Genomic DNA, 26,321 nt, shown 5'->3' on the forward strand with positions numbered 1-26,321 from the left:
GTCAAATACTTGGGCTTCACCATAGGCAGAGGTCTGATTAGGCCCCAATTGAATAAAATTGATGCTATTCAAAACTGGCCTCGTCGAGTGAATAAAAAACAGGTAAGGGCTTTTTTGGGAATAACTGGGTACTATAGACGGTTTATTCCCAATTTTGCGACCACAGCAGTGCCGTTGTCAGACCTTACCAAAGGGAAGCAGTCAAATATGGTGAAATGGAACCCTGATGCAGAAAAAGCGTTCCAAACATTAAAAGTGGCTTTGTGTTCACAACTGGTATTGATAACACCAGATTTTTCGAAAGAATTTGTTGTACAGACAGATGCCTCAGAGGTAGGGATAGGGGCTGTGTTGTCCCAAACCAGAGATGGGGACGAACACCCTATCATTTATTTGAGTAGGAAACTCAATGAGCATGACAAAAGGTATGCCATTGTGGAAAAGGAGGCTTTGGCCATTAAGTGGTCACTAGATACCTTGAGATATTACCTCTTGGGTAGACAATTCAGACTAGTGACAGATCACGCCCCTTTAAAATGGATGTATGTAAATAGAGGTCAGAATGCTTGGGTAACTAGATGGTTTCTAGCATTGCAGGATTTTAAGTTTACTGTTGAACATAGACACAATTGGTCAACGCAGATGCATTGTCCCGCATCTTCAGTTTGGGGGCTACAAGTGTTCCGGCCCCTAGGTCGAAACAGGGGAGGGGGATATGTGACAAGAACACTGGAATAGTGTTTGAGGGCAGGTATGTTTGTCCCAGGTTCTTGTCTTACCTGTATTAGAAAAATGAAAACTTCTAGGAAAATGTTTTGTTTGTCTGAACTTTTTCAGTTTATTGGAAAAGCTGGATAAGTGCCCTGAAAGAAAGATAGGGCAAGTTCCAGACGTTGGGCCCAGTTCGGGTCTTTGGCCTCACAGAGGGCTAATCAGGGTTTCAGCTGTGTAAGTGGATTATAGGGCTGCTAGCCTGATTAGTGTGTGCAGACTGCCTGGGAAGACTGCAGAATCTCTGTGAGAGAAATACGCTTCCTTATACAAGTGAGCCATACAGTGTTGACTGGATAACTCTGTGTTTTTTTGTTTATAGACAGTTAGGAACATCTTGTGTTTAGTTAGTGCTGGACAGGCAAGGTATTTTCTTTTGATGTTTGTTTTGTTTTCTGCTTAATAAAACTGGTCGTGGCAAGTTGCACCACACACTGGACTTGTGTGATTCCTCAGATGCTTCTTGCTGCCATTTACCCCACGAAACGGCACCTTGTTCCCTTACAGTGTTACAACATGTATACTACTGGTCACCAAAATGCTGCACTGTCCTACTATATACTGCTCACAATAATGCAGCACAGATATGGAATGGATACTTGCAGTGACACAGAGCTGCAAGATACTACAGCAATGGCCTAATGTACTGTACAACTATATACTGTTGGTCACCAAAATGCTGCACTGTAATACTATATATACTGCTCACAAAAATGCAGCACAGATATGGAATGGATACTTGCAGTGACACAGAGCTGCAAGATACAGCAATGGCCTACTGTACTGTACTACTATTATACTGGTGGTCCCCAGTCCCCACAATAAAGCACACTGAGCACAGATATTTGCAGCACACTGAGCACAGATATGGAGCGTTTTCAGGCAGAGAACGTAGATATTTTCAGCACACTGAGCACAGATATTTGCAGCACACTGAGCACAGATATTTGCAGCACACTGAGCACAGATTACGGAGCTTTTCAGGGAGAGAACGCAGCCACATCCTCTCCGTTCAATCTCCAATGTACGAGTGAAAATGGCGGCGACGCGCGGCTCTTTATATAGAATACGAATCTCGCAAGAATCCGACAGCGGGATGATGACGTTCGGGCGCGTTCGGGTTAACCGAGCAAGGCGGGAAGATCCGAGGCTGCCTCGGAACCATGTAAAATAGGTGAAGTTCGGGGGGGGGTTCGGATCTCGGAGAACGGAACCCGCTCATCTCTAATTTATCAGTGACAGTCAAGTGGGATAATAATTTGGTAATATAGCTACGGATTTGAAAATATGCAGATAGCGTAATATGTAAAGATGGAAAGCGTGTCTGCAGTAAGGATAGAGAGAGAACAGAGGAACAATCCCTGTCGAAGAATTGGTATAATATACATAAACCCTGGAGATGCCACTGTCCAATTATCTTTTCAGACTCACCATGTTGGAAATCAGAGTTGTGGAGGAGTGGAAGAAATATAGGTTGATAAGGGGAAAGAGCATGTCGTTTCCGGAACACACGCCAAGCCAAACAAGGAGTGTTAAGTAAGGGGTTGGTCTTTATCAAGTGGGAAAGAGATGTGGGTGACCTATGTAACAAAGACACTAAATTACAGTCAGGGCTAAATGCTTGGTCTAGTGTTGTGTCAGTATAAGCATTTTCCCCCCTATCCAGTACAGTGCAATTCGGTAATTTGCCGCAAGAGCATAATCTTGCATGCAAGGCAAATTAATTCCTACCAAAGATAATGGCTATTGTAATTTGAATAAGGAAATTCGGGGACGTTTTCCGGCCCAGATAAACTTAGATAGAGCAGTATTAATAATGTTTGCCTCTCTCTTCAAAAAGGTAAAAGGGAGCATCTGAACTGGATAGAGCAGACGAGAAAGAAACCATCTTATATAAATTACACCGTCCGAGAAAGGAAAGTGGGAGATGTTTCCACTTTTCAAAATCAGCCAGCATTTGATTAATAAAAAAGGTCATGTTCACCGAATACCAATCCGTTGGTGCAGAGGGTATGCCTAAACCCAGATATACAATAAGTCACGAGCCCAACGAAAGGGAAACCGAGGCCCCCAGTTCAATTTCGCAGTGTCATGTAGAGCTAGAGCTTCAGTCATGGTAAACTTAATCAAAAACCCAGAAACGTCATTAAATAGTTTCAATGTGGATAAACAGCGATGGAAAGGCAGTCTGTGGGTCACTGATATAAATAAATATAGATAAAATAAAGAAGCAGGTCATCGGCAAAAGCCGATACCTTAACCTCATGCACACCAACAGAAATGCCTCTCCATGTGGTGTCTCTAAGAAATGTACGGAGTAGAGGATCCAGGGCCAGATTGAAAAGCAACGGAGAGAGTGGGCATGCCTGCCGTGTACCTCTCTGTAATGTAAAGGAGGGGAAATTAACACCATTAATAGTTAAGTGGGCTGTCGGATGGGCATATAGCATACTAAAAATCCCAGTGAACCATGGCCCAAATTGTTGGACATGTAACACACGTAATATATGCGACCAGGAGACACGATCAAACGCCTTGTCAGCATCACAACTAACCACAATAGCTTTTTTATTGTGAGAGTATCTATTACTCAGCATAGCCGCGAATAGAGTACGGACATTATGCACGGACGTGCGACTCCGCACGAATCCCGTCTGAGCAGGATGCAATGTTCTAGGTAATACCAATTGGAGACGTGAAGCAATTAATATGGTAAATAATTTCAAATCTTGATTAAGAAGAGAGATTGGTCTATAGGATTGTACTAAGGCAGGATCTTTCTGGAAAACTATTATCCTAGCATCATTGAAACCATGTGGGGGAGAGTGACCAGTCAATAAAGAGTTAAATAAGGTCATGAGGTGGGGCATTAAATGGGGTGAAAGGAGCTAATAATATTCAGGTCCAAACCATCAGGGCCTGGGGACTTGCCTTTAGGAAGCAATTTAATTAAGGACTGGAGTTCGAGTTCCGTAACGGGAACAAACAAAGAGTCCCTCTCCACTTCAGTTAAAATAGGGAGTTGTGCGTCAGCAAGGAATTGCATACCTAGGGTAGGAGAATCTGGAGGAGCCGTGTAAGCTCCCAGTAATAACGTAAGAAATGTTCAGAGATAAGCGAGGTTTCTGTGATAGGGGCCAGGGAATCCGCACTGAGTTGTAGGATATAAGAAGGAGAATTATACGTGTTCACTAAATTGGCCAGTAACCTACCAGGTTTATTAAAACCCCTGAAATATCTGTTATGCTGAGCATTGTGTGAGTATTGGGCACATTCCGTGCAAAGGGCATCATACGCATGTTTCGCGGCCAGATAAGTTTGTTGATTATCTAAAGATTCATGAAGTAGCAATGTATCATAAGCTTTTGCCAAGGAGCGACTCAACTCATCCAATTTGGTAGTCAATAATTTGCGCTTCCTGGGCACATATTCCATAATATGGCCACGGATCACTGGTTTCGATGCTGCCCAAAACAAATTAATGTCATCTAAATGAGTGGTATTGTCCGTCACGTAATTTAGAAAAGCTCGTTCAATATGGTTACGAAAATCAGTTGATTTATGAAGATAACTAGAGAATCTTCAATTACAGTGTATGTTGTCAAAAGAGGGGTTTCTAATAATAAGGTGAACCAGATAGGGGCATGGTCAGATATATCAATAAGTGCTATACCTGAGTCTTCCACACGTTGATATAGAGAGAGGGATATCAACCAAAAATCTATCCTTGAGGATGTATGATGGGGGTGGGAATAAAAGGAATATTCGCGTGCAGTAGGATGTTGGCACCTCCAGGGGTCACAAAGCTGTAAAGAATCAAGAAGCAGCTGTAGGGGGTATGTTGATGAACATCTATCACCTCTAATAGTGGAGGACCTATCTAAACCTAGGGAGAGTATATTATTAAAGTCCCCACCCAGTATGAGTGGTCCCTCCAACCAACCCTGTAATTTCACAAAGAGTTCAGTGAAAAAAAAAAATTTGGGGTAGTAGGGGCATAAATGGTTGCTAGAGTATATAATGAACCACATAATATCTTAAGAAATAAAAAGCGGCCTTCAGGGTCAGTCCACGTATCACTAATAGTAAATTGTAAGTGCTTTCTAAACAGTATAAGGACTCCTCTACGTTTAGCCGTGAATAAGGCAGCCTTATATTCCCCCAGTCATTTGTCCCTGTGGACATTAGGATCTTTTATATCCCAGTGGGTTTCTTGGAGAAATGATACGTCAGGTTTCAGGCGCTTGAGATGGGTTAAGACTTTACGCCTCTTGATTGGGGAATTCAACCCTTCCACATTCCATGATACAAATTTAAGGCATTTCTGTACCCTGGGAGAACTATTGTAGGAGGTAGCCACATAACCTACACTCATCCTAGGCCAAAAAGGTTACATGAGTGTGAATTGTGATCGTACCTTACCTGTCCCAGCGAGCAGGCAGTGGGGACACAATGAGAGCCCAGAATACCATCTTTTCACCAATAAATGGGAATAAAACATGCCTGTAACATACCAAATGAATAACAAAAACAGTGGTTTTAACTTTTGTAGAACCGGAAAAGGCGAACCGAGGGGACGCCTACATGACCCAAAAATATCAAACAGCCCAGATAAAGACAAAAGAGAGAGAAAAGTAGGGAAAAGAAGCAAGGAAGCGGTCGAAACCCAATATGGGTCAAGAACCGCCCAGTAGGTGAATAGTGGGGAAGAGCAACAACAACAATAGGATGTAAAGGGAGAAGAGAAAAACAGCTTGTACAGAGACCTGTAAACTTCATATAAAGACAATAAAGAATTCACAATGGTAAATTGACAGTAAAAAAAGAACAATATCGGCAAAAGCCATATCTTGAATAACCTGAATGTAAAGTAAGCATAGGATACAATGTCCGGAGGACACACAGCAGCTAGTCGCCATCAGATGCACGAGACGGTGAGGTAGATGAGAGTGAGTCCACAAAGTTCTTTGCAGCGCGTGGAGATTCAAAGAAAAACACTTTCCCGTTGTGGAATACCCTCAATTTTGCTGGATATAATAAGGCAAAACGGAGATTCATGGCAGTCATTTGCAAATCAGAGCATATTCTCTTCTCTTCATGGTGACCATGTAGGAAAAGTCTTGGAACAACAACAACTTGGCATCTTGATAACGGAGGTCTGAGTATTTTCTGCAAGCCTCGAAGAGTTGAACCTTATCCGCATAATTTAGCAGTTTCATTATCACTGGGTGGGGTCTATCACGGGAGGCCTGTCTGTCAGGGCCAATTCTGTGGACACGCTCTACAATCATTGAACCTGAAATAAAAGTGGCGCCCAGCTCCTGCGGGAGCCAATCCGAGACTATTTTCATGAGTTCAGCAGGTTTGACCGATTCAGGAAGACCAATGATACGGACATTGTTCTGCATATTTCTGTTCTCCAAATCTTCCAGCTTATCCTGCATGGCAGCCACTACTTTGTCATGGTTAGATATGGTAGTGTGGTGGTCATTCCGAGTTGATCGCTAGCTGTATTCGTTCGCTGTGCAGCGATGAGTCAAAAAAAGGCACTTCTGCGCATGCGTATGCGGTGCAATGTGCACGCATGGCGTACTATTACAACGAACGATGTAATTTTACACAGGGTCTAGCAATGCTTTTCAGTCGCACAGGCAGCCGCAGAGTGATTGACATGAAGAGGGCGTTTCTGGGTGTCAACTGACCGTTTTCAGGGAGTGTTCGGAAAAACGCAGGCGTGCCAGGAAAAATGCAGGCGTGGCTGGGCGAACGCAGGGCGTGTTTGTGACGTCAAATCAGGAACTGAATGGTCTGAAGTGATCGCAAGTGCTGAGTAGGTTAGAAGCTACTCTGAAACTGCACAAAATTATTTTGTAGCCACTCTGCAATCCTTTCGTTCGCACTTCTGCTAAGCTAAAATACACTCCCAGTGGGAGGCGGAATAGCGTTTGCACGGCTGCTAAAAAGTACTAGCGAGCGATCAACTCGGAATGACCACCTGTGCGCAGTGGTCAACTCATCTTCCAAATCCAAAATCCTTTGTTCTGCCTCAGATAGTTGTTGTTCATGTTGCGTAAGCTGAGCGAGGGCAGAGTCCAATAAAGTTTGGAGGGGGGCCAATTTTTGATGAAGCAAGTTAGCAAGAAGATGTGTAAGGTCCTGCGTGGGGAACGACTCTGAAATGGGAGCAATCAATTCCGTTCGCTTGGGACTGTTGCTGGGACCAGTGGCAGGTGAGACAGGGGAGCCAGGAGCAGAAAATTCCTTACCACATCCTTTCCCAGTTTGGTTACCCAGATGTCCCCGTGCCGATTTTGCCACAAACTTATCCATGAGAGCAGCAGTAGGGAGTTGAAATCAGAGTCAGGCAATCTGAGGCGTTGGGATGGTGATGAATCCAAACAATGCCTATACAAGAATATGAGCAGGATAATGAGAGATTCAGAAAAGCTTCAGTGATTAGCACAGTAAATGTGGTGATGAAGAGCTGTAATGCAGCGTGTCCCCAGCAAGAGCTCCAGCAGTATGCAGCAGCATGTAGCCTATGAGAAAGCAGCCCCTGCTATATTGTATGTGGCCGTGACAGTGCTGGCCAGCCAGCGGTGTATTGGCAGCAAGGGGGGGTTTCTGTATAATCCCCTCCACACCCTAGAGTTTTATGGAGCCAAGGGGGGGGGGGGGGGCGGGGGAGAGAGAAGCTGCAGTGCGGCTGAGGCTGAAGAGGAGGAGAGAGCCGCAGTGCCAGGCCGATCCAAGATGGCAGCAGCGCCCTACAGACGCAGTGCTAGAAATCCGGTGTTCTGGGGGGGGGGGGGGGAGATGGTGAGTCCTCGCGGACGATGCCAGGACCCTTGAAGGCACCAGAGGTGGTGGTGACCCGTAGTTACCCGCACTCTACCGCTCGTAGGTGACAGCTGAGTCGGGAGTCAGTGGGGAGCTCTGCAAGCAAGCGGCCAGTCAGCGTGGTCCACCCACCGGAAGTCCTACCATGATGTTTTTGGGTTTTTTTTAAATGGGGACTGCCTGCCATAATGTGTAAAAAGGGGGACTGCCTGCCATAATGTGTAAAATAGGGGACTCTGCCTGCCTAATGTGTAAAAAAAGGGGACTCTGCCTGCCCAATGTGTAAAAACAGGGTACTCTGCCTACCTAATGTGTAAAAAGGGGGGACTCTGCCTTCTTAATGTGTAAAAAAAAGGAGGGGACTATGCCTGCCATAATGTGTAAAAGTGAGCCCTGCCTGCTGTAATGTGTAAAAGTGAGCTGTGCCTGCCGTAATGTGTAAAAGGGGTCTCTGCCTGCCGTAATGTATAAAAGGGAGCTCTACCTGCCTAATGTGTAAAAGTGAGCTCTGCCTGCCGTAACATGTAAAAGTGAGCTCTGCCTGCAGTACTGTATAAAAGGGAGCTCGGTGGCCACGCCCCTTCCCCATGAAGCCATGCCACTATATTTTTTATGCACGCCTGTGGCGCGTAATGGCCCTTGTTTCTGTATGGGGGGTGGGGGGGCACCGATGCTGTTTCTTGCACACATTGCTAAAATGTCTAGTTATGGCACTGGCGCCACTACTGGGGGTGTTTTAAATAGGGGTACTATTGTCTGGCCACATACCTTCCTTGTGAGACCACATCCTTTTATTGATGAGTGCTGTCCCTTTGTGAAGTATGGGAGGGCGCAAATTTATAGTTTGCAGTGGGGCAACGAACACCTTAGCACCGGCCCTGGCCACGGCCGTCTGCGTATCCAATGTCAGACTGGGGCATGACAGACACACATGGGGGATGTAATGTAGGGGCCAGGGGTAGATTAGGATGGAAAACCAGCCTGTGAAATTTATGGAAGCAGTACTAATGGGCGTGCCCTTAGTAGCCCGGCGCCCCATTCGACTGCTCCTGTCGATCATGCCTACAGCCGGCCCTATACCCTACATTACATCTGCATCTGATTAGCCAACCCCTTGTAACCATACAGGAATGCCCAACACATTTATAATAAACTTATTGGGGCATGTGTCTGATTGTACTGCAACTCTGCACAAACACCATGCGCAGAGCATGCATGCATGGTGCGACTCAGAGGCAAGTGCAGATGAAAAACACTGCACAAGAAATAAATAAAACACATTGGCCCCGCAGGAAAAAAAAACACACATTGGCCCCCACAGAAAACAATAAAACAAATTGTCCCATACAGGGGAATTTTTTTTTTTTTTAATAATATACTGTAGCTTTGGTATTACAATTTGTTTTACATTTTCACTGTTGTTTGAAAGGCCCAGTGACACCAAGTGGTTTTAGAATTCTTGGCTGTAACATCTATATATTAATTTATTTATTAACATTTATGTAGTACCAGCATATTCCATTGTACTTTCTTTTCGAAGTCAGGCAGGGGTGAACTGAAAGTAGCCCTGGAAAAATCTGTAGAAGTGGTCTAACATGGGCAGCACCAGAGGTATACGTGTAACCATGGCGGCAGCACCACCTCTCACAGGTCAACATACAAAACAGGCTCCACATGCACATCGGCCCACCGCGGATCTCCCCTGGGAGCCCTATGGCTAATTCGCCCCAGGTAGGGGGCCTACTGAAAGGTGGCAGTGCAAAGATGAGAGAAGTGGCCAGCCACTACAGGACAACTCAGTCAGAAGTCATAGTGGAGTCATATTATGAGCAGGGTATTGTGGCTGCTGGGAACTATAGCTACAGAACCCTCCTAGGCTGCTTGAGCAGCAATGACTTTTCCTGTTTCAGGTGCAATCTTTGTGCAGCCATGAAGCAATGATCATGCAACTGCCTGACCTCTCTCTTGGTAGTGGCACAACTGAAGGGTGGCTAGACTGGCAAGTGTCCAGGGGCCCACAAGGTGAAGGGGGACTTCCCCAAAATCATTCAGTTCAATTAGAGTTGTGATTTCTAATCAAGCGTTACAATGGCCCTGGGGATCAGCAGTGCTGTGTGTTTTCATAGCAATGACTGTTCTCAGAAAGCAGCAGCACTCAGCTTCTCCTTCCTGTTTAAGCCTGTCCCCAGACTCCTGTGCAACTAGCCAATGGGAGTCTGAGAGTGGGTTTATACATGAAGGAGAACTGAAGTTGAGTGCTGCGTCCCGAGTGCAGCAATGACTGTGATACACAGTGCTGCCGGTCATACATATTACAAGTAACATTAAAGGTATGTAATTGCAATAGAATGCCGCGCCACTTGTGATAACACAAACTCTCAATTGGAAAAAACTCCCAGTTATTTGGGCGTCAGCTGCCCCCTAATAAAACCGCAATGGTATGTTGCCGCAAGACAAAGAATAGAGATACCGGATAGGGGTATGAGCGACCTGAGGTGTTTTTATGTTGCCAAGTGTATTAAAAAGATTTATAAGAATTATAAAAGTAAAGATAAAATATCAATTTATTTCACAACATTAGGAATGAATTTAAAATGCAATGCAGATGAGAGACAATTTTCTGTAAAAATTAACAAATGAAAAAATGAAAAAAATAGAGTGCTTAGCATAAAATATAGTTCTAAAATAGTTCTTAAAAAAGGGAATGTACATATGTAAAATCCTCAGTTTGGAGTGCAAAAAATAGCCTGTGCAAATAAGCTCATTTAAAAAGTGGAATAAATAGCATATAGTCTTAACTGATATAGCAGGAGGTCTCTGGGTGAAGGCCCAACGCGTTTCGTCTCCAAGACTTCTTCATGGGGTAAGTGACAAGGTAAGATTGAGCTCCTAAATATACCCCCCTAATTGGGAGTTAATTGATGACATCATATCCTGTCTAGGTTCATACATATTCATTAGACTATTTTTACTTATTGTGGCATGGTCATAGTCTTTACTGATAGCCGCCGTTACTAGGTGCAGCATAGCGTAGATCATGTATGTTAGTAAAAAATGTGTTTTGGGTATCAGGGCAAATAATCCCGGACCGGCGCGGTACTTCCGCCACATTTCCGGTGTCTGTGTAGTTCGTGTGCGCATGCGCGCCAACTTGGTGTCGTTCCCCGCTTCCGGTAGCGCTTGTATTGCGGCATGACGATATCCTCAAGTATTCGGCTGTGTATGTCCTATTGGTTACTTCTGGCACGTGATCTCTAAGTCCCGGAATCGTCATGTAGTGGAACGCACAGGTGGAACGCCTCACGTGACCTGGATGTTCGGCTTTGCTTTGTTGTCATGGAGACATTCTCCATGTTCTCTTGAAGTTTTTCTTTCTTTAAAACATGCATTGTCCGGACGCGGTCCCCAATAAAATATAAATAAAAATATGTTTAGAGAATTTGCATACTATAGTGTTTTACACTTGCAGAGCGGACATTAAATTCATGAAGATTTTATATTTGTTATTTATCGGCATATGCATAACGGGCCGTATAATATATATTATATGTTATATTCTGATTTTAGTCAAGGGACGGACTAATCATGTATATACATATATAGTCAAAATGCAATTACATATATATATATATTTATATTTATATTTATGTGCTAGTGCACACATAAGAAAAAACTTTTTGTATAGGATTACAGATAGAAAAGATATAGGGATGAGGAAGAAGAGGTGACCTAGTGGTCTGAAATCATTCAAACCATTTAACTGTGAATATACATTATAGTAATAGTGATAATTAATGAAATTTATAGCGTGATATTTACAAAGTGTTTTGTCTGCCATTCCGTTGCTGGTGCCAGAATATTGGTGATCTAGTGATTGCCTTAATTGTGTGGCCTATTTGCGTGCGGTGCTACTAACTTAGTGCTTACTAAAATATACCTAGATCTTATTGTGCTTAAAAGGGTTAGTGTGTGTCTATTAGGATGTGGTCAGGTGTTCTATAAACATCCATCGTGATTGGACATTTAAACAGTTGCTCTTTACTTTCAGTACAGTACCTAATATTCCCAATGGGTCGCCCCTTTTGGTACTAGTCAGGCCCAACACTGCTTCGCTTCCAAGTTCGGTTGAGATTGGGCCTTTCCAGTGTGGTTTGACTGTATTTCTTTCGTACGCAACAAAAAAAAAATGCCCACACTAGATGTTGTATAATTCATTTAATTTTTAACATTGAGGTGCTATATATATATATATATATATACATGTGATATAGTGAAGAGTGCAGAGGATAATTTTGTTCAACGACACCTTTACAAAAATGGAGCGATTTCATAGTTCTCGTTCAGGCCAAGTGGATGCATGGTTTTAACTGGAAAATCCAGAACATCTCTCGTTGTGATAGCTTGATTACCAAATCTCCTCCTCTTTCTCCAAGTTTAACCAGTTCTATTGCCTTGAAGGTCAGTTCTTCTGGATTCGAGTTGTGTTTCTCCGTGAAGTGCCTTGAAATGGTATGGCTGTCAACTTTATTCTTAATATTGCGAACGTGTTCTTGTATCCTGAGTTTAAGTTGTCTCTTCGTCTTTCCCACATACTTTTTTCCACACGTGCATTCCAAAGATTTTATATGTGACATTATGAAATTAATTTTAAGTCACAACTATTTCAAGTTTTTAGACTGTTTTTACTTACAACGCTGTGGGACAGCTATGGGTACCATTTTCGCCCCAAGCTTTGCGAACCTCTTCATGGGACAGTGGGAGAACACCTATATCTATGGTCCTCATTGTTTTAAAGAGAATTTAATCTTTTATAGAAGATACATTGATGACATTTTAATCATATGGGACGGCACACTGGACACTTTTAATCAATTTTACTCATATATAAGTGACAACAATATGAACCTTTCCTTTACCTCCAACACCAATGAAAAATCCATTGAATTCCTGGACTTAGTACTAACAGGATCAGAAGGTCCCGTCAGAACCAAAAATTACATCAAAGAAGTAGATCGGAACAGCTACCTTCATTTTAAGAGTAATCACCTCAGAAAATGGAAAAGCAACATTCCTTATTCACAGTTTCATAGACTAAGAAGAAATTGCAGTGACCTGAAAGAGTGTGAAGAACAGTTGGAGACATACAAGGAAAGATTCAAGCAAAAAGAGTACCCGTCAGACATTTTAGAAAAAGCTATCATCAAAACAAAGAATCTCAAGCGGGAAGATCTGCTTGTCTACAAAACAAAGGACACCAAGAAAGAATCCACAGCCTTTGTAACCACATATAACCGTCACGAGGACCTGATAAGGAAATCTTTTAAAACACACTGGGGAATCCTGTTGTTGGACCCAGTACTAAGAGAGATACTCCCGCCACGCCCAGAAATAATATACAAGAAAACAAAAAACCTGAAGGATTTACTAGCACCAAGCATGTTGAAAACCAAAACAGAAAACACTATGATGATACCCAGATGTGTAGGATCCTACAAGTGTGGTCGTTGTAACGTTTGCAAATTCCTACATCCCAATCGGAGAAGCTTTAGCGATATGGGAAACCAGAAGGAATACAAAATCAAAGATTTTATCAACTGTAATAACTCATCGGTGATTTATTTACTGGAATGCACGTGTGGAAAAAAGTATGTGGGAAAGACGAAGAGACAACTTAAACTCAGGATACAAGAACACGTTCGCAATATTAAGAATAAAGTTGACAGCCATACCATTTCAAGGCACTTCACGGAGAAACACAACTCGAATCCAGAAGAACTGACCTTCAAGGCAATAGAACTGGTTAAACTTGGAGAAAGAGGAGGAGATTTGGCAATCAAGCTATCACAACGAGAGATGTTCTGGATTTTCCAGTTAAAAACCATGCATCCACTTGGCCTGAACGAGAACTATGAAATCGCTCCATTTTTGTAAAGGTGTCGTTGAACAAAATTCTCCTCTGCACTCTTCACTATATCACATGTATATATATATATATAGCACCTCAATGTTAAAAATTAAATGAATTATACAACATCTAGTGTGGGCATTTTTTTTTTTTTTTGTTGCGTACGAAAGAAATACAGTCAAACCACACTGGAAAGGCCCAATCTCAACCGAACTTGGAAGCGAAGCAGTGTTGGGCCTGACTAGTACCAAAAGGGGCGACCCATTGGGAATATTAGGTACTGTACTGAAAGTAAAGAGCAACTGTTTAAATGTCCAATCACGATGGATGTTTATAGAACACCTGACCACATCCTAATAGACACACACTAACCCTTTTAAGCACAATAAGATCTAGGTATATTTTAGTAAGCACTAAGTTAGTAGCACCGCACGCAAATAGGCCACACAATTAAAACAATCACTAGATCACCAATATTCTGGCACCAGCAATGAAATGGCAGACAAAACACTTTGTAAATATCACGCTATAAATTTCATTAATTATCACTATTACTATAATGTATATTCACAGTTAAATGGTTTGAATGATTTCAGACCACTAGGTCACCTCTTCTTCCTCATCCCTATATCTTTTCTATCTGTAATCCTATACAAAAAGTTTTTTCTTATGTGTGCACTAGCACATAAATATAAATATAAATATATATATATATATGTAATTGCATTTTGACTATATATGTATATACATGATTAGTCCATCCCTTGACTAAAATCAGAATATAACATATAATATATATTATACGGCCCGTTATGCATATGCCGATAAATAACAAATATAAAATCTTCATGAATTTAATGTCCGCTCTGCAAGTGTAAAACACTATAGTATGCAAATTCTCTAAACATATTTTTATTTATATTTTATTGGGGACCGCGTCCGGACAATGCATGTTTTAAAGAAAGAAAAACTTCAAGAGAACATGGAGAATGTCTCCATGACAACAAAGCAAAGCCGAACATCCAGGTCACGTGAGGCGTTCCACCTGTGCGTTCCACTACATGACGATTCCGGGACTTAGAGATCACGTGCCAGAAGTAACCAATAGGACATACACAGCCGAATACTTGAGGATATCGTCATGCCGCAATACAAGCGCTACCGGAAGCGGGGAACGACACCAAGTTGGCGCGCATGCGCACACGAACTACACAGACACCGGAAATGTGGCGGAAGTACCGCGCCGGTCCGGGATTATTTGCCCTGATACCCAAAACACATTTTTTACTAACATACATGATCTACGCTATGCTGCACCTAGTAACGGCGGCTATCAGTAAAGACTATGACCATGCCACAATAAGTAAAAATAGTCTAATGAATATGTATGAACCTAGACAGGATATGATGTCATCAATTAACTCCCAATTAGGGGGGTATATTTAGGAGCTCAATCTTACCTTGTCACTTACCCCATGAAGAAGTCTTGGAGACGAAACGCGTTGGGCCTTCACCCAGAGACCTCCTGCTATATCAGTTAAGACTATATGCTATTTATTCCACTTTTTAAATGAGCTTATTTGCACAGGCTATTTTTTGCACTCCAAACTGAGGATTTTACATATGTACATTCCCTTTTTTAAGAACTATTTTAGAACTATATTTTATGCTAAGCACTCTATTTTTTTCATTTTTTCATTTGTTAATTTTTACAGAAAATTGTCTCTCATCTGCATTGCATTTTAAATTCATTCCTAATGTTGTGAAATAAATTGATATTTTATCTTTACTTTTATAATTCTTATAAATCTTTTTAATACACTTGGCAACATAAAAACAGCTCAGGTCGCTCATACCCCTATCCGGTATCTCTATTCTTTGTCTTGCGGCAACATACCATTGCAGTTTTATTAGGGGGCAGCTGACGCCCAAATAACTGGGAGTTTTTTCCAATTGAGAGTTTGTGTTATCACAAGTGGCGCGGCATTCTATTGCAATTACATAGACTTTTGGTTTACTTTGCAAAGCGGCCTGGTGAGAACACAACCCAATAGCAAATATGCATAGGAGCGATGATCGCAACACTAGAAGGAATGATATGTGCAAAAAAGTATTTAACGAAAATAAGACCACCCCAGTAGAACACAACAAGTGTGATCTAGACGAACTATTCTGGGGGATGGAGAGACTGCTTACCAAAGAGCTCAAAACCTGGTGGGACATCAAAGGACTAGAACATTATATCTCTGTCAATAGAGTCCCCAGAGGTTTAAGGCTACTAAAACAACCAACAATAGGGAATATGGACCCAGAGTTTATAACAAAATGGGACTTGATACTACATACATGCTCAATTGATTTAATGAAGTTACTGGTTGTGGAGAAAAAAAGAGCTCTAATAGAGTTGGAAAAGGACATTAAGATTAAGGAATCTGATATGGATCCATTTAAAGACAAGGAAGATTACGCTATAAATGAGAAAGTATTGAATAAGAAGATAGAACATATAGAAAATGAGGTCATCAAAGGGAAAGAAGGAAAATTTGAACGTGACAAGAAGAACTATGACCAGGGCAAGGTAAAGAACTGGAGCAGATTCAGAACACAGACATTCAACACACGAAGGCATGAAAATCCCCAGTGGACACAAGTACCTAACAAAGGAAGAACGCAAAGGACAACTTACACACCAAAATCACAAGTAAGATCGACCAATAGATTTGCGGCATTGCAAAGGTTAGGCTCAGACACCGACCAACATTTTTTATCGTCAGGGACAGGTGCCCGTCCAAAAGAACTGACAAAGTATCACCTAAAGGAAGACATAAGACATGCTACACCACTCAAAAGGCAGCACCAAGAAGAAGAGGAAAACGGGGCGGCGGGAGGCAGAGAACAGAAAAGAAGAACATTACAACATTAGACCCTATTACAAAAGGAATCTTCAACCTGTCGAAACATACCCTCACTCAACCGGAAATATCTCTCTTAGGTAAAGGTCTGTCATTTGCCCCCACAGAAGGGCTTAATAAATTTGGAACATTCATAGACCTTAATAAATTCCTGAGGAAACTCACTCTTAAAAGACATTTTGCCAGGAAAGAAAACGCCATTATATCCAATTACGAGAGTCGCTCGAAGTCTGGACTCAAGCCAACATCAAAATACTACCCCTTGGAGTCAAAAGGGAACAACATTAGTGTCTTCTATGAACTTGTAAAGAAAGACCTTTGTGATAGTTGTTCAGCCTCTCACTAAGCCCTTTCTGGCAAATTTGAAGCCTACAGTATAACCACCTTTACTTTTCAATAATCTGTTCAGAAGAGGTGTTTGTAGAACGGTGTTTTATTATTCAGTAAAGGGATCACAGATATGATGCGTTGATTTGATGTACAATACGATATGATGATATGTGATAATGAGGTAAAACTGTTAATGAAACAAGAATATGCAATTATGATATGCATGTGAAAAGCAAAATGGATATACACAAGTACATATAACATGGGCTGTGCAAACATGTGATTACATGTGCAAGTATAAACTACAGTGCAGCTAACATTACTCACTGGCTAAACAGGTTGAGATGAGACATTTAATATACAAACTCACCATCGAATGCTATATGAGAGTTGGACCCATGTAAAGCATGACTGTCTGGGACCATGAGGGAAGTAGAAAGGCTGATCCCAGCTTCTTCATCCCAGAATGCATTGCAAGACTGGCTACAAGAGGCTATGAGGGTCAAATTAATTGATGGGACTGACCACCAGATGGGGCAATAATACAACTTTCTGTAGTAAAAGTAATCAGATCTACACAAAGCAAATGCTGAAGGCATGACACTCCCCGTCTGGTATCACTGGTACCATATTTTAAACTCTAAACAGATAACAATAAGAATAGTTCAGTCACTGGTCTGAGGAACAACTTAGTCTCTCCTCGCTTACAGATCTTGACCTCAACCTTACGAACCTTCCCATCCTTGCTTGGGAACGTCTTGGTGACAAGACTTAAAAGCCATTCGTTGCGTTGTGACTGGCAATCTCTGACGAGCACAATGTCACCTGGTTTTAAGTTGGGTTTGGCAACTTGCCACTTGCTCCTTGACTGCAGGGTAGAAAGGTATTGTCTTTTCCATCTGTCCCAAAAGGTGTTTGCAAGGCTTTGAACTTGTCTCCATTGACGTTTGAACAGGTCTTTGGTATTGAATTCTCCAGGAGGAGCATAGGTAATCCCGGTCTTCTGTGTAAGAAGAGTGGCCGGAGTAAGTAGAAGTGGGTCTTCTGGGTCATTAGACACTGAAGTCAATGGTCTTCCGTTGACAATAGCTGAGACTTCAGCCATGAAGGTTGTTAAACTCTCGTGAGTAAGTCTTGCAGTTCCCACTTGCAAGAATATGGAATCAAGGATTCTGCGTATCATGCCGATCATCCTTTCCCAGGCACCTCCCATATGAGAAGAATGAGGCGGGTTGAAGGTCCATGTACAACCTTGCTCACTGAGATATCTCTCTATGCTTTTAGTGTCAATGTTCGAATTAATTTGTAATTCTTTGGCTGCTCCAATGAAGTTGGTACCTCTGTCGGACCGGATGTGTTTTACTGGGCCACGGATAGCAATGAAGCGTCTAAAGGCATTGATGAAGCTTGAAGTGTCCATTGATTCTATAACTTCGATGTGAACAGCTCTGATGCTCATACAAGTGAATACAACCGCCCAGCGCTTGCTGTTCGCATTCGCACCTCTAGTATGTCGTGTGATGACAGTCCATGGACCAAATACATCAAGACCAACATTGGAGAAAGGAGGGTCTGTACTAAGTCTGTCTGTTGGAAGATTAGCCATCTTCTGAGTTTGGGAAGTACCACGAAGTCTACGGCAAATGATGCATTTGAAGATTGTGCTGCTTACACACCTTTTCGCTCCAATAATCCAGAACCCAGCTGATCGTAGAGCTCCTTCGGTAAACAATCGTCCTTGGTGTTTGACTTCGTTGTGATAGTGTTGCACAATTAAAGAAGCTATGTGGTGACTCCCAGGAATGATTAAAGGATTTTTCTCATTTGTCTCCAAGTTTGCTTCTTGAAGACGGCCTCCTACTCTCAATAAATGATTTTCATCAAGAAAAGGGTCTAGCTTTTTTAAGGTGCTGTCTTTGGGAATAGGATTTCCACTGTTAATGCAGTCGATCTCTCCGGAAAAGATTTGGTGCTGCACAACACGGATGATAAGGTTCTTGGATCGTTGTGTTTCTTCTGGTGCGTAAACATTTTGACAGTGATGCCAACCTTTACATCCATTCACACTTACAGATGCGTTGCGTTTAAATGAATGGACTATGTGAGTTAAGCAGGTAATGGCTCTGACAAGTGATTTCCAAGTTGAAAATCTTTGGAATCTGTGAGGCTGAAGTTGACAATCTGAAGTTACGGTATGGATTGTAGTTATTTGTGGACGAATTTCAACATCTGAGTCTGCGTCTACTAGCTTGAATATGCTACTTTCAGGATTGTTCGAATCTGCCTTGTACAGGAATTCAGGTCCTCTGAGCCATGTAGTGTCTTTGAGGATACTGGCTGGGACAGCTCTTGTAGCGTGATCTGCTGGATTGTGAGCAGTAGATACATAGTGCCACTGTTTTGGATTGGTGGATCTTCTGATTCTTAGCACACGATTGCTGACATAAACATGGAACCGTCTGGTCTCGTTGCATATGTAGCCTAATACTACCTTACTGTCTGTGTAGAAATCTGCTTCAGAGAGTCCAATTGGTAACTCAGATGAAATGAGCTCAGCTAATTCTACAGCTAGTACTGCAGCACAAAGTTCAAGTCTGGGCACTGTGTGTTCTGGACGTGGAGCTAACTTTGCTTTGCCCATGACAAATCCAATATGACATTGTCCCTTGATGTCCATGGTCTTAAGATATGCAACTGCAGCAATTGCTTGGGTTGAGGCATCAGAGAATACACATAGTCTCTGGTTTTGTACTGCTGTAGAAGGCACGGGGGCATATGGACGTGTAATGCGGAGGTTGGTTAAGGTAGATAGAGAATCTTTCCACTCTTGCCACAAGTTTCTTTTCTGGGGAGGCAGTGGGGCATCCCAGTCAATTGACTCACAGGTTAGGTCTCTGAGCAAAGCTTTACCTTGGATAGTGACAGGAGCTGCAAATCCTAAGGGGTCGTACAAGCTGTTTAGAGTAGAGAGAACACCTCTGCGAGTGAAGGGTCTTTCTTCGCTGTTTACTTGGAAGGTAAAGGTGTCAGATTTTAAGTCCCACAAGAGTCCAAGGCTACGTTGAGCTGGTGGGGAATCGGTTCCTAAATCCAAGTCTCTTAAATCGCTGGTATGATCTTGGGAAGGGAAGGCTTCCATCACTACTTTGCTGTTGGAAGCTATTTTGTGAAGCCTCAGGTTTGAACAAGCAAGCATTTCCTGAGCTCTTTTGAGGAGGCTGATTGCTGTCTCGGCTGTTGGCATAGATTTTAGGCAGTCATCCACGTAGAAGTCTTTATCTACAAGTTGTCTAACATCAGAACCATACTCTAGCTCACCCTCTTGAGCTGAACGTCTGAGTCCATAGATGGCAACTGCAGGTGAAGGGCTGTTACCAAAGATGTGTACCTTCATGCGATACTCCGTGATGTCTTTTGAGGGGTCATTGTCTCTGAACCAGAAGAATCTTAGGAAATTCCTGTCTTTTTCTCTCACAAGAAAGCAATGAAACATTTGTTGAATGTCAGCTGTGAAGGCAATAGAGTCTTTTCGGAAACGGATGAGTACTCCTAGGAGTTTGTTGTTAAGGTCTGGTCCTGTCAGGAGTACGTCATTTAAAGAAACACCTTCAAACTGGGCACTGGAATCGAACACCACTCTTATCTGACCTGGTTTCTTCGGGTGATATACTCCGAACATTGGCAGGTACCAGCATTCTTCTGTGTCTTTAAGAATGGGAGCTATCTCGGCGTGACCATTCTCAAATATTTTAGCCATAAAGGAGAAGAAATGATCTTTCATCTCTGGTTTCCTGTGAAAGTTGTGTTTAAGTGAAGAGAAGCGTTTGAGTACTTGTTCTCTGTCATTAGGAAGGCGTTGTCTGGGTGTTCTAAAGGGTAGAGGAGCAACCCAGCTGTTGGCATCATCCTTGACTAGTCCTTTCTCCATTATTTCCAAGAATAGTTTGTCCTCTATGGACATTGCCACCTGGTCATCCTTCTTTGTTCTCTGGAAGACTGCGTGTCCCAGATGATCTTGATAGTTGTCACAGATATGGTTGTCACTAGTTGAGTCTATGAAGGTACAGTGTGGTAATTCCTTTATGAGGAAATGGTTATGACATGGCTGGAATAGAGAAGGGCGTCCATTTTCTAAAGTACAGGTAAGCATGCTGTTGACAGAATCTGGTTTATGCACATCTCCAAGACATACTTCTCCTATTATTACCCATCCCAGATCCAGTCTTTGAGCGTAAGGTGCGTTATGTGGACCATTAATCTGACTTCTGGCTTTGTGGACTTGTAGGATATCCCTCCCAATGAGTAGATTTATTTGGGCATGTGGATCCAGTTCTGGTATCAGATGTGCTATGCGTTTCAAATGTGTATGGTGTTTAGCTACATCTGGTGTAGGAATCTCACTCCTATTGTCTGGAATCTTGTCACACTCTGTGATAGTTGGTAAAGAGAGACATGTCTTCCCATCCAAGGACTCAATTTGATAGCCAGTTGCTCTCCTTCCTGTTGTCTCAAAACTCCCTGCGCAGGATCTTAAGGAGTAAGGAGTGCTGGGTCCTTTAACATTAAAGGTCTCAAAGAAGATTGATCTGGCTAGAGACCTGTTACTTTGGTCATCTAGGATTGCATAAAGTTTAACGGCTTTGTCTGGATGGCCTTTGGGGTAAACTTTGACTAAACATATTTTGGAGCAGGATCTACCGCTAATGGCATCTTTGCAGACTTCGGTACATTGTGAAGTTATTTCTGGTGTGACTGCAACAGTGTCTTTTTGTTCTACACTGTGCTCCCCGCCATGCTCTGTATCGGTATAACTGTGTTGCAAAGCCCATGGGGGAGGACCAGGGTGTAGAGCGGTATTGTGGTCTGTGCTGTGGCATTCTGTGCAGTTAGCACTAACCTTGCAGTCCTTGGCGAGGTGTGATGTGGAGGAACAGCACTTGTAGCAGATCCTATTCTCCTTTAAGAAGGCTTTGCGGTTCTCCAGGGACTTTTCTCTGAAGGTTCTGCATTTCAGGAGAGGATGCGGTTTGTGATGCAGAGGACATTGCTTGGCTGGATCTTTGTCTGTGGTCTCTTGGCGATTAAAGCTGGTAGACCTGCGGAAAGAATCTGAATAATGCACATTAGTCTTGTGAACTGCAACTGATGTTTTGCGGGGGTTAGGTACCATAGGTGCAGTATTTGTCAAGGTAAAGGCAAAACTAGGATCATTCCTGGTCATAGCTTGCTGGTGTACAAAGTCCACGAAAACTGAGAATGGTGGAAATTGCACTTTGTTCTGCCGCTTATATTTGGAGCCATGGTTGATCCATTGTTCCTGCAGATTATACGGTAGTTTCTGCACTATAGGGTTAACGCCTCTGGCTGTGTCAAGGAAGGCAAGTCCTGGTAAATCTCCCTCACATTTAGCTACTTGAAGTTCTTTTAGTAAGTCACTTAGTTCTCTGAGTCTCTGATAGCCTTTGTTGGGTAACCTGGGGAAATCGTCTATTCTTTTGAACAGAGCACTCTCTATTATCTCTGGTGAGCCATAGCACTCATTAAGTCTATCCCAGATCATCCTAAGTCCATTCTCAGGGTGGTTAATGTTAATCACTCTTATCCTTCTAGCATGTTCTGCAGATTCATTCCCAAGCCATTTAATTAAGAGGTCTATCTCTTCACTATGTGAAAGGTCTATTCCTCTGATAGCATTTTGAAAAGAGGACTGCCAGGCTCTGAAGTTCTCAGGGCGATCATTGAACTTTGAAATACTAATCGTGACTAATTCACGGCAGGTGAGAAATTTAGCAAAGTCTAATGTGTCCTGATTGGCTCTTGGAGATGTCGGTACATTAACACGGTAGGTATATGGTGTGTAGTCATACCTGTTAGTGTTGTCTGGTTCCCGACGGTTGGTATCACACCGCTTCTGTGTGAAGTAGGCTGTGTCTTTCTTGGAGTTTGCAGATTCAGACATCTGAGGTGGGGAAGAGTTGTCCCTCATAGGTTCACAGTGTCTAGGATTCTCTTGCTTGCAAATGTGTGGTCTGTTGTCCACTGGTGGTGGCGCTGTAGAGTGTACTTGATTTGTTTGCATGAAGTCTGAATGCGTACCTTGTAAAGATGGAGGGTTGCTACTCCTTTTTGAGACTTGACGTACGTATTCTGATGTGCGTTGCAGTGAATCCTGAGATCCATTCTCTGTGTCAAGTACATTGGTTCTTCTTATATCAGGGAGTTCTGCAGTCTCCAAGATTTCTGCTTCAGCTATGGCAGCCGCTGCCTCCTTCTCTGCAGCGAGCTTCTCGCCGATTGCTTCTAAGCGTTTGCTCTCGATTTTTAATTGCATCTCCTGCTCGGCAAAGTTAGCCCTTACTTTTGCGGCTTCCGCTTTTGCACGTGCCATGATGGCTGCATTACTGACAGACAAGGATTTGGAGGAACCAGAGACTTGGGACCTTGTTTTGTATGAGGATATCGTTTTCTGTGACATGGTGATCTGGTAGAGATGTTTGATTGTGTAGAGACTGCTGTAATGCTGTCTGCAAGTAACTGTTCAGACTGTGTCGCAGATCTCTGAGGAGTCAGTATCTTTGAACTGTTATGAAGCTGCTTGACTGTGAAGAGACTGTTGTGTTGCCTTATAAGCGTGGCTGCACTGACTTGTACAGGTTTCTGTGTAGTCAAATGGCGGTACTCCTATTGCTGAGCTGCCATAGTTGGTAGACTGTATAGAAACTGTGTGGCTGTCATATGCAGATAGCTGTGGCTGGCAGTGTAACGGCTCTGTAAGTCAGTATATGTCCCCACTGCTGACAGGCAATGATTTACTGACGGAGTCAGTGTAAGAGAGTCCATCTGCTTGTAGCCTTCGATGTTTTACTGTTCAGCCTCTCACTAAGCCCTTTCTGGCAAATTTGAAGCCTACAGTATAACCACCTTTACTTTTCAATAATCTGTTCAGAAGAGGTGTTTGTAGAACGGTGTTTTATTATTCAGTAAAGGGATCACAGATATGATGCGTTGATTTGATGTACAATACGATATGATGATATGTGATAATGAGGTAAAACTGTTAATGAAACAAGAATATGCAATTATGATATGCATGTGAAAAGCAAAATGGATATACACAAGTACATATAACATGGGCTGTGCAAACATGTGATTACATGTGCAAGTATAAACTACAGTGCAGCTAACATTACTCACTGGCTAAACAGGTTGAGATGAGACATTTAATATACAAACTCACCATCGAATGCTATATGAGAGTTGGACCCATGTAAAGCATGACTGTCTGGGACCATGAGGGAAGTAGAAAGGCTGATCCCAGCTTCTTCATCCCAGAATGCATTGCAAGACTGGCTACAAGAGGCTATGAGGGTCAAATTAATTGATGGGACTGACCACCAGATGGGGCAATAATACAACTTTCTGTAGTAAAAGTAATCAGATCTACACAAAGCAAATGCTGAAGGCATGACAATAGTGATATCAAACCAGTGAAGGAGAAGAATCTAAGTAACCAAGAAAGTGAAGCGTTGAAGAAATTACAGAAAAACACAGATATAGTTTTAAAACCGGCTGACAAAGGGGGGGGGGGGTTAGTGATCATGGACCGAGTTAAATACATCACGGAAGCAGAAAGATTGCTGGGAGACGAGAAGTCCTACACCCCATTACAAAATGATCCGAAGGATGGATACATAGAGGAGCTAAGAACACTACTCATTAAAGGGCTCCGCACGGAATTGATCACCAAAGATGAGTATCAGTACCTAATGAAGAATGACCCCGTTACCCCCATATTTTATTTCCTCCCGAAAATCCACAAGTCTCTCTCCAATCCACCAGGACGCCCAATAGTGGCAGGCATTGATTCATTAACGTCAAATTTATCAGAGTACGTGGATATCTTTTTAAAAAAATATGTGAAGGATCTACCTTCCTACCTTAAAGATACCACTATGGTACTCAACCTCATGAAAGATCAAAAATGGACAGACAGTTACCTTTGGGTTACCATCGATGTACAATCATTGTACACATGCATCGAACACATGAAAGGTATCACAGCATGCAGACATTTTTTGAACAACGACCCATCTTTAACAACTCAACACAAAGATTTTATATGTGACATTATGAAATTCATTTTAAGTCACAACTATTTCAAGTTTTTAGACTGTTTTTACTTACAACGCTGTGGAACAGCTATGGGTACCATTTTCGCCCCAAGCTTTGCGAACCTCTTCATGGGACAGTGGGAGAACACCTATATCTATGGTCCTCATTGTTTTAAAGAGAATTTAATCTTTTATAGAAGATACATTGATGACATTTTAATCATATGGGACGGCACACTGGACACTTTTAATCAATTTTACTCATATATAAGTGACAACAATATGAACCTTTCCTTTACCTCCAACACCAATGAAAAATCCATTGAATTCCTGGACTTAGTACTAACAGGATCAGAAGGTCCCGTCAGAACCAAAAATTACATCAAAGAAGTAGATCGGAACAGCTACCTTCATTTTAAGAGTAATCACCTCAGAAAATGGAAAAGCAACATTCCTTATTCACAGTTTCATAGACTAAGAAGAAATTGCAGTGACCTGAAAGAGTGTGAAGAACAGTTGGAGACATACAAGGAAAGATTCAAGCAAAAAGAGTACCCGTCAGACATTTTAGAAAAAGCTATCATCAAAACAAAGAATCTCAAGCGGGAAGATCTGCTTGTCTACAAAACAAAGGACACCAAGAAAGAATCCACAGCCTTTGTAACCACATATAACCGTCACGAGGACCTGATAAGGAAATCTTTTAAAACACACTGGGGAATCCTGTTGTTGGACCCAGTACTAAGAGAGATACTCCCGCCACGCCCAGAAATAATATACAAGAAAACAAAAAACCTGAAGGATTTACTAGCACCAAGCATGTTGAAAACCAAAACAGAAAACACTATGATGATACCCAGATGTGTAGGATCCTACAAGTGTGGTCGTTGTAACGTTTGCAAATTCCTACATCCCAATCGGAGAAGCTTTAGCGATATGGGAAACCAGAAGGAATACAAAATCAAAGATTTTATCAACTGTAATAACTCATCGGTGATTTATTTACTGGAATGCACGTGTGGAAAAAAGTATGTGGGAAAGACGAAGAGACAACTTAAACTCAGGATACAAGAACACGTTCGCAATATTAAGAATAAAGTTGACAGCCATACCATTTCAAGGCACTTCACGGAGAAACACAACTCGAATCCAGAAGAACTGACCTTCAAGGCAATAGAACTGGTTAAACTTGGAGAAAGAGGAGGAGATTTGGCAATCAAGCTATCACAACGAGAGATGTTCTGGATTTTCCAGTTAAAAACCATGCATCCACTTGGCCTGAACGAGAACTATGAAATCGCTCCATTTTTGTAAAGGTGTTGTTGAACAAAATTCTCCTCTGCACTCTTCACTATATCACATGTATATATATATGTATAGCACCTCAATGTTAAAAATTAAATGAATTATACAACATCTAGTGTGGGCATTTTTTTTTGTTGCGTACGAAAG

General features: G+C 42.2%; 2 pseudogenes; one reads left to right on the forward strand and one right to left on the reverse strand.

Moving 5' to 3' along the window:
* Positions 1-11,655: 11,655 nt before the first annotated feature.
* Positions 11,656-11,774, reverse strand: LOC134912318 (5S ribosomal RNA; annotated as a pseudogene).
* Positions 11,775-13,686: 1,912 nt separating this feature from the next.
* On the forward strand, positions 13,687-13,805 carry LOC134912320 (5S ribosomal RNA; annotated as a pseudogene).
* The last annotated feature ends 12,516 nt before the right edge of the window (positions 13,806-26,321 follow it).

Source organism: Pseudophryne corroboree, chromosome 4 (assembly GCF_028390025.1).
Source record: "Pseudophryne corroboree isolate aPseCor3 chromosome 4, aPseCor3.hap2, whole genome shotgun sequence".
In the NCBI taxonomy this organism is placed as follows: Eukaryota; Metazoa; Chordata; class Amphibia; order Anura; family Myobatrachidae; genus Pseudophryne; species Pseudophryne corroboree.